This window comes from Ostrea edulis, chromosome 2 (assembly GCF_947568905.1).
Source record: "Ostrea edulis chromosome 2, xbOstEdul1.1, whole genome shotgun sequence".
NCBI lineage: Eukaryota > Metazoa > Mollusca > Bivalvia > Ostreida > Ostreidae > Ostrea > Ostrea edulis.
In genome coordinates this window covers 48,367,069-48,375,860 of record NC_079165.1, presented here as the reverse complement: position 1 = coordinate 48,375,860, position 8,792 = coordinate 48,367,069, and the positions used below count along the sequence as shown (strand labels likewise).

Sequence of the window (8,792 nt, the reverse complement as noted above, 5' to 3'; positions counted from 1 at the left end):
CTTTTTATAAACTTAGAGATGAATTTACACTCGCCGATACAGGTATCATCTTGAGGAATACACGAATTCTTGCACCAAAGTCGCTCATAAAACGAGTAGTTGAACTAGCTCATGAGGGTCACCAAGGGGTGGTGAAAACAAAATCATTGTTGCGTGAAAAGGTCTGGTTTCCAGGATCAGGAATTGATAAAATCGTAGAATCCACGATCAAATCTTGCATCCCGTGTCAAGCAACGGTAGAGACAAAACGCATAGAACCATTACAGATGTCACCGCCACCAAGTGGACCGTGGACTGAAGTTTCGACGGACTTCTGTGGACCATTTCCATCAGGAGACTATTTGATGGTAGTCATTGATTCGAGATATCCAGTCGTGGAAATCTTGAAATCAATTTCAGCAAAGTCCGTGATGGCAAGGCTTGACAAAATATTTGCTGAATTTGGAATTCCGTGTACTTTGAAATCAGATAACGGACCGCCGTTTAATGGATCAGAATTTAAACAATTTGCTGAATATCTGGGTTTCAAACACAGAAAAATCACACCGCTATGGCCTAAGGCGAATGCAGAGTCTGAAAGTTTCATGAGAACCATAGAGAAAACCATTTAAGAGCTTCAAACGTGGAAAGTAAAAATTGGAAACAAGAAATATACACGTTTTTAAGGAATTATCGAGCTACACCACACTGCACGACGAAACTGTCACCATTCGAGATTCTATTTGGACGCACGTTGAAAACAAAGTTAGATGTTGAAATCCTTACCGAAAGAAAAGGAGAAGAAATTGAAACGAAAACTGACATTCGTAAAAATTATGAAAAAGCTAAGATGCAAATGAAGCAGTATGCTGACAGCAAATCCGGAGCCAAAGAAAACAATCTCGAGATCGTAAAACAAAATAAAACGAACAAAATGCCAACACCCTACAATCCAAATCCAATGGAAATCATAAACAAAAAGGGGACATTGATTACAGCACAAAATGAAGACCGTGAAATTACAAGAAATGCAAGTCACTTCAAGGAAGTAAATACTGAAGTAATAAACGATCGTGAAATTGACAATGCAGAAGATAAGAGCGATGATATTCAAACCAATCTCGATCCGAAACTGCCATACGAGTTATGAAGGTCAAGAAAAGCGCCGAAACATCTGGAAGATTATATATGTGATTAGTGAAAATATACAAGCTGTGCTTTGAGGCATAATAATCCTCTAGCTTGTAATTTAGTTGTAAATAGATATTGTCTATTTGTTTATTATACACTTTCAATAGCAAGACAGTTAATTTTTAAATATGATTTCAGTTTTTAATTTGCAGTATAAAGAAAAGGAGGGATGTAATGGTTTAACTTTTAAGTGTATTTCAATTCATCAGTCTGGATAATTGACTCTGACAAGAGAAACAATAACTCCTCACAGACTCCGATTAAATGGACATTGTTTATAATAGTTAAGGTCATGTATGCCAATTATTCTTCAGTGCTGTTAACCCAGAGCCTGGGTATTATTTATTAATAGATTTGTAGTGCAAGCAATCACACGTGTTGTTTTTCCTTGTGTGAAACAAGAAACATAATAATCATACTGAAAAAGACTAGAATTTTCAAATTTTATATCCAATGAGTAAAAATCTCTGTTAGTTAAAGAATAATGTATTAAACACAAGATGTTTAACTTGCTGACTATAAGATCATGAAATGCCGTAGTTATATACATACCACACTCCCTGTTGTAAATATATACATACACGGTATGTAAATGTGCGTTAATGACGTTTAGCCACCAGAAGAGGGGGGGGGGGGTATAAAGTACGTGTATTCTTTCAATTCTCTACACATAGGTATCACTGCTCGCTAATACATCTGTCAATGCCGGCATTTCAAAATTCTGATGAAACTCTTTGTAAATTCTTATACAAACGTTTAACTTCGCTTAATCAATTTATGATGCAGAATTTTATTATAAAATTGTTTTACCTCTTGCAAACAAATTCCCAAAATTTAGATTTAAATCATAATGAAGTATTTTCTTCCGATTTTTGGTGTTATCTTAGTTACACTAATCATTCTAATTCTTAAATTCTGTTCCGTTTTCCGTTCCGCCGGTCTTCCGTTCCGCATTTTAGCAACACCCAGTTCAGACTCCTATCTGCTTCAAGGTATCACACCGGTAATTATTTTCACTATATATTACTATAGAGGAAAAAAATTCATTAAAAATCAGTTTACAGAATTGATGCCGAATAACACAGTCAGAAATGTTCTATGTTACCTATCTCGTCTGCCGACACCAGAAAAACACCACCCTACGCGGCATTTTCGAAAATAAATTACCCGCAAACAAGACTACCCTCAAATCCACGTGTTTTTCACATGTGTGTAAACAGCCGGAGTACACCTCAGGAAGTAGCTCAGCTACCAACAGCAAATAGTTCCTTTGTATACACTTGGTTATTTCTACAAATTACACAAAATTTCCTAATCAGGGGTGCAAAAATTAAGAGAAAAGAAGAAGAGGAAATGAGAAAAATCGCGCAAGGAAACAAATATTTCTTTAAATATATGGAACTACAATTGACTAAGTTCATTTTAATTGGACAATTACCGGTGTGATACCTAAAGAAGTGAATTTTAATTACTACAGTACCGTACCATAAGTTTAATATCAAACCTCTCTTGTAATTCGTTGTTTTATGTTCTATCTATCCCAGATTTAGACAGTTGCGCCAGAGCTATATTTTCCTCAATTTGGAATTCACCTTACACGCGTGGGGTTATTTTTAGACGTAGACCCAACGACTACGTAAGGGTTAATGTACGAGTATCGCTCCATTCCTTAAAAGTAAGGAATGGAGTGATACGAGTACATTGACCCACTTAAAATCCACCTTTGCTGGGCCCCTTGCTACAACTAAACTTTGTGCATTTTAATCATGTCTTACGTTTTTCATTCTTTTGTTGCATGCATTTATATCTACTTGAGTAGCGGTCGGCCGGATTCGATCGCCGGTGGCCAGATAGCTCAGTTGGTAGAGCACCTGACTAGAGATTCAGTGGGCCCGGGTTCGAATCCCTGTCTGGTCCGTTGCATTTTCTCCCTTCCTGTTACATTTGGTGCCGTGACCAGGATAATGTAGCGGTCAGCCGGGTTCGATCGCCGGTGGCCGGATAGCTCAGTTGGTAGAGCACCTGACTAGAGATTCAGTGGGCCCGGGTTCGAATCCCGGTCTGGTCCGTTGCATTTTCTCCCTTCCTGTTACATTTGTATAAAGGTTGACCTACTTTCCAAACACTCCATTCCTGAAAAATAATGGAGTGTTCGAACAAAAGAATGACGTCATAGGTGGATTTTAAATGTATTTCATTGGTTCACCACATGTTTATTTTCTAAGTAATGGTTATCTTCTAGCATCCGAGTAATATTCACATTATCAAATAGATGGGCGGTCCTTCTGTCACGAGTGCGCGGAGATGACCGACTTGTCACATATTTCAAAAGCTTCTCATTTTACATTTATTGAACCATACATTCAATACAATGGTAGATTGCCATATACCATCGTCGTACGATGCACGTGTATATAAAATTTAAAACGCTTTACCCGTAAAACAGCAAAACTAACTTAACGAAAATTGATTATCCCTGTCATTATCAATCACATATTGGTGGCTTCATGAATAATTTTTCAGGAATTTAATTCTATACATGTATTTGTACAAATGTTTTAAGAAAACATGTACATAACACAAATACTAAAGTAGGAAAAGAATTATAGACTTGCATTAGCGAACTCTTTCTAAAATGAGAGAGAGAGAGAGAGAGAGAGAGAGAGAGAGAGAGAGAGAGAGAACTATTTAACATTACTGACTGGGGAAAAAATGGTTACAGGTATATCTGTTACATAACAATTCCTGTCTGCTTCAACGCGCGCATCATCAATCGGCGCACGCTTTACCCGTAAAACAGCAAAACTAAATATCCCTGGCAGTATCTATAACATATTGGTGGCTGTATAACACAAATATTAAAGTGGGAAAGGTATTAAAGACTTGCATTAGCAAACTCTTTATAAAATGAGAGAGAGAGAGAGAAAACTATTTAACATTACGGACTAAAACGGTCACAGGTATGTGTATACATGTATTTGTTACATACCACTTCTCGTCTTGTTTCAATGCCCCAGACATCGATCGGCGTACGCTTTACCCGTGAAACAGCAAAAGTAACTTCACGAGAACTGAATTATCCCTGTCTTGTTTCTATTGTGTAATTCTGATGTTAGTACCGCCCATGCGATAACAAGGAGGGAGGAGCTCGTTTTACCACATATGCGATAAAAAAAAACAAAAACCCTGTTGATGATAACCATATAAAATTCCTGAACAACAAAAGAAAATTACTGTAAATGTGTGACAAATAATATTCTCACTGATTTCTTTTTCAAGAGAAGCGGATCGGATGGTAAACCCTTGGCTAGCGAAGATGATAGAAGCTAAATGCTATAATCCCGACTGTAATGCTGTTCTGTTGACGGCATTGAGACTCTGCTTCCTGTTGTTTCTCTTTTTTCATCTTCTACTTGTAACAACATAAGGAGGAATGCTACACCACAGGCACCTGAAGTATGGATATTACTCCGCCCCTTTTTATCATTCTCTACCCAGAGTTTCCTGCACTCCTCGCTCTACACGTCATTCTCTCACCAGAGGGCGCGTTACGCAAGCTTCACATACGAGGAGCGCACGGAACTCTGGGTAGAGAATGACTACACCTATGCGTAAACTGGTTCCACCCTGATTGGTGCTACACCCGTAGAGAAGCGAGATCAACAGGGAACCAGTTTACACCTATGCGAAGCTTGCGTAATGCGCCCTCTGGTGAGAGAATGCTTTTTATTTGATTTTTTTTTTGGTAGCAATAATTTCTCTGAAATATGTGAATTCCCTGTCTATCTCATCCCTCTTTCGATTAATATGTAATCGTTTCACACTTTTTGTAAGCTTTAGAGATTGGCCTTCTACCGGTATAATAAAATAAGTGTATTTTATTATACCAGTAGAAGGCCAATCAAAAGCGTGAAACAATTACATAAATCGAGAAAGGGATGAGATAGAAAGGAAATTCACACTTTTCAGAGAAATTATTGCCACAATTTTTTTTTTATCAAAAGTGTGTGTGGGGGTGGAGGTAATTAGATTTGGATGAAAAGTGAAAAATATGTACCACAATATTAGAAATTGAGAACTTTTAAATTTACTTTTGTTTTATAGTCAAAAAAATGCAATGTTAGTAGATAATAATCTGAGGGGGAAAAAAACATGCTAGACTGGAACCCGCAATCTACAGACGTCGAGTGTCTTTGCACAGTTGGTCAGATTCCCGAGTCAAGGGCGACTCGCTCCCAACTGTTTCGCAATGTTTACGTTATACCACTATAAGTGGCTCAACATTAAATCGTTTTACATTGATGATAATGTAGAATTTTCTGCTTTAGAACCACAAGGCCATATAAGTAAGCAATCACACTCAAACTTCACTTCTCCTAAAAAGAGTCAGTTACTCAAAACATGGATCTTGCCATGAAACAGAGTTCAAAATAGGAAGCCTCAACTGTATTCTAGACCTTAACAAGTACCCAAAAAACTGTGGATCAAAAGCCTCTTCTGATCATTTATGAATGACCATGTTCACGTACAGACCGGTTTCAATAACACATATAGTGTTTTCAATAACATGCATAGAGTGGTTTCAATAACACGTACAGAGTGATTTATAGAGTGGATTCAATAAAATGTGTAGAGTGGTTTCAATAACACGTACATAGTGGTTTCAATAACACTTATAGAGTAGTTTCAATAACACTTATAGTGGTTTCAATAACACGTACAGAGTGGTTTATAGAGTGGATTCAATAAAATGTGTAGAGTGGTTTCAATAACACGTACATAGTGGATTCAATAACACGTACATAGTGGTTTCAATAACACTTATAGAGTAGTTTCAATAACACTTATAGAGTGGTTTCAATAACACGTATGAAGTGGTTTCAATAACACGTACATAGTGGTTTCAATAACACTTACAGAGTAGTTTCAATAACGCGTATGAAGTGGTTTGAACTGGTTTCAATAACACGCAGAGTGGTTTCAATAACACGCATAGAGTACAATAACAATGATGAAGAGACACAACAAAAAAGGAAGAACTTTTTTCCACATTTATTCACAAATGTGAAAAAACAACCTATTTGTCTTTACACATTCAAACCTTACTGGATTGTGAGGCAGTAAAATCATTTTCAAGGCAATCATGTCTGCATAAAATTGTGTAGATGCAATAATACTGCGAGATACTGTACAACATACAAAATAATGTAAATATATATAGAATGTCTCCTATCTGGGAAGGACATCACCGTTTTTACAAATTAAAAGGAAACAATTTAGTTTTGAGACAATGATATACAAAGTAAAACAAAGGTAATTGAACTGGAAACAAACATGAAGAAAAAAAACAAACCCAAAAGACCCATGGGCTTTAATGGTCACTCGAGTATGCACATTTTTTGGTCTTTAGAAACCATTGTTTTACACCCCCCCCCCCCCAATCTGGCCCCTCCCAGTTATCTGAACCCCAAGGTCATGGTTTTCACAAATTTGGTAGAGGACTATCAAAATGCCCATGGCATAATAATCATGCAAACATTTTGCTTCCTAGATGTCCAGAAGCAAAGAAAATTTTCTAAGATACAATGCATTTTTATTACCGGGTATACAACCAATTTAGCCCCACCCTAGGGTCTGAACCCTGCACTCAGGGGTTATGAATTGAGGATCCCTATTATAATGAGGTAAACATTTTGCTTCCTTCATGTCCAGAAGTAAACAAAATTTTCTAAGATATAATGCATTTTCATTATATGTCAAACTTAGCCCAACCCTGAGGCATGAACTCCGAATCCAGGGGTCATGAATTTCACAAATTTGGTAAAAAGCTCATTGCTTACTATAATCATTATTATACAACCAATTTAGCCCCTCCCTAGGGTCTGAACCCTGAACTCAGGGGTTATGAATTGAGGATCCCTATTATAATGAGGTAAACAGTTTGATTGCTTGATTTCCAGAAGTAAAGAATATTTTCAAAGATATAATGCATTTTCAATATATGACCAACTTAGCCCAACCCTGGGGCAAAAGAGCTCATTCCTCATCATAATTTCCAGGAGTAAAGACAAAGATTTTTGAAGATAAATCTTAATAGTTTTGGCCACACTTCTCAGACCCAAGAAAATTTTTGTTCCCCTTGACCCAACGATGTTATATACCGGTACCAAAATTGGCACAGCCATTCCAGAGAAGAAGCTAAAAATATTTAAAAGTTTATGACCTTTACACGACGCACAAAAACAGATAGCAATAGGTCACCTGAGTGACCTAAATATATATATAAACAAACTGAACTTCTTGAATATGTAAAAAATCAAAGGTGATATTTTTTTTTAATTTTGAATAGGAATGTCACATTGTACTTAATATTTCCCCCCTACAAGGAATGTTGGAATCCCTGATGAATAAAATAAGCATAATACAACAATGAATGGGACTAGATTGGTTAAACATAAATTATAAACAAACCATGACACAAGTTTAAATATACACTACTCCATCAGTTCACTAGGAATTATTTTAAAGAGGAAAACATGTATTTACCAGTTGCTAGGAAGATGGTCAGCCTGGAATATCATAGCATGATTAAAAGGACTTGTTAGACTTAGAACTAAATTCTCAAAACTAGTTATAAGTCTCACAAATGGAATGTGATGGGTAAATTTTGGCATCATCCTAATACTAGAACTTTTCTAATCAATGTGTAAATTACAAGTACTTGAAAAATTCTGCCAAATTCATTACTTTGTTCATCAACCATACTGATTCACTTTATCCTTGGTTAAATCAACTGGGTCTGTATTCCAAAGATAACCAGTATATTTTGAATTAAATGATCCTGTTAACAGCATGTTTATGTTGTTCCAGCAACTATCTAAATAACACTAAACACTTTCATATTATATTGACATAAAGCAACATAATGTATGTGTACCGGTGTTTTACCTGTGACTGTCTAGACATGTATTCATAGATTTTAAGTAAACCCCATGAAAAAAAGATAAAGACATAAATAAGTAGTATGATGAGTATGCAAGTATAGAATTATCACAGATCCATATAGAATAGAAAATAACAACAGAAAGTCACAGTGAAATAAATATCTGGGTATGAAAAGTGAACCATGAAAACCTGCAAGTACATGTATGTTGAGAGACAAATCAAGTTGTTTGGGTTTTTTTTCTCTGGCACATAAAGACTATAAACGGTGAAGTTACAAGGAAAATTGTAAAACATGACCAGTCATTCATATCAGCAAAAATATTTATACACTGCCGCTGCACAGACTTAAGCCAAAATAATTATTGCACAAAAAAGACATAACTACACACATGTCTAATACCCGCAAAAAATAAATATCACTGCCCTTTTGTATGTCATGTATTTCTGAAATCCACATTCTAATGTACAAGTATCACATATAATATTGGAAATGAAAACATGATACTCAAATTATCATCAAAATAAGTATATACACCCTGCTTGTGGAAATAGTACTTATCAGATCTACTACTGTAAATATACACAAAAACTTTGAGTTAAGATCTTTTTGAATCATTGTTCACCTTACTTTTGGGAAGCACTCATCTCAGAAACCAAGGAACACAAATGACTTTCAA

The 8,792-nt window shown here is 36.0% G+C and overlaps 1 protein-coding gene across 25 annotated transcripts in view; it reads right to left on the bottom strand.

The window, feature by feature from the left end:
- Positions 1 to 6,207: 6,207 nt before the first annotated feature.
- Positions 6,208 to 8,792, bottom strand: part of LOC130051763 (dixin-like) — a 65,741-nt gene continuing 63,156 nt past the window's right edge. For all 25 annotated transcript variants that reach the window (XM_056154366.1, XM_056154367.1, XM_056154360.1 and 22 more), the window contains one exon: positions 6,208 to 8,792. This exon is cut by the window's right edge and continues 355 nt beyond it. The gene's annotated coding sequence lies outside the window, so the exon portion shown is untranslated.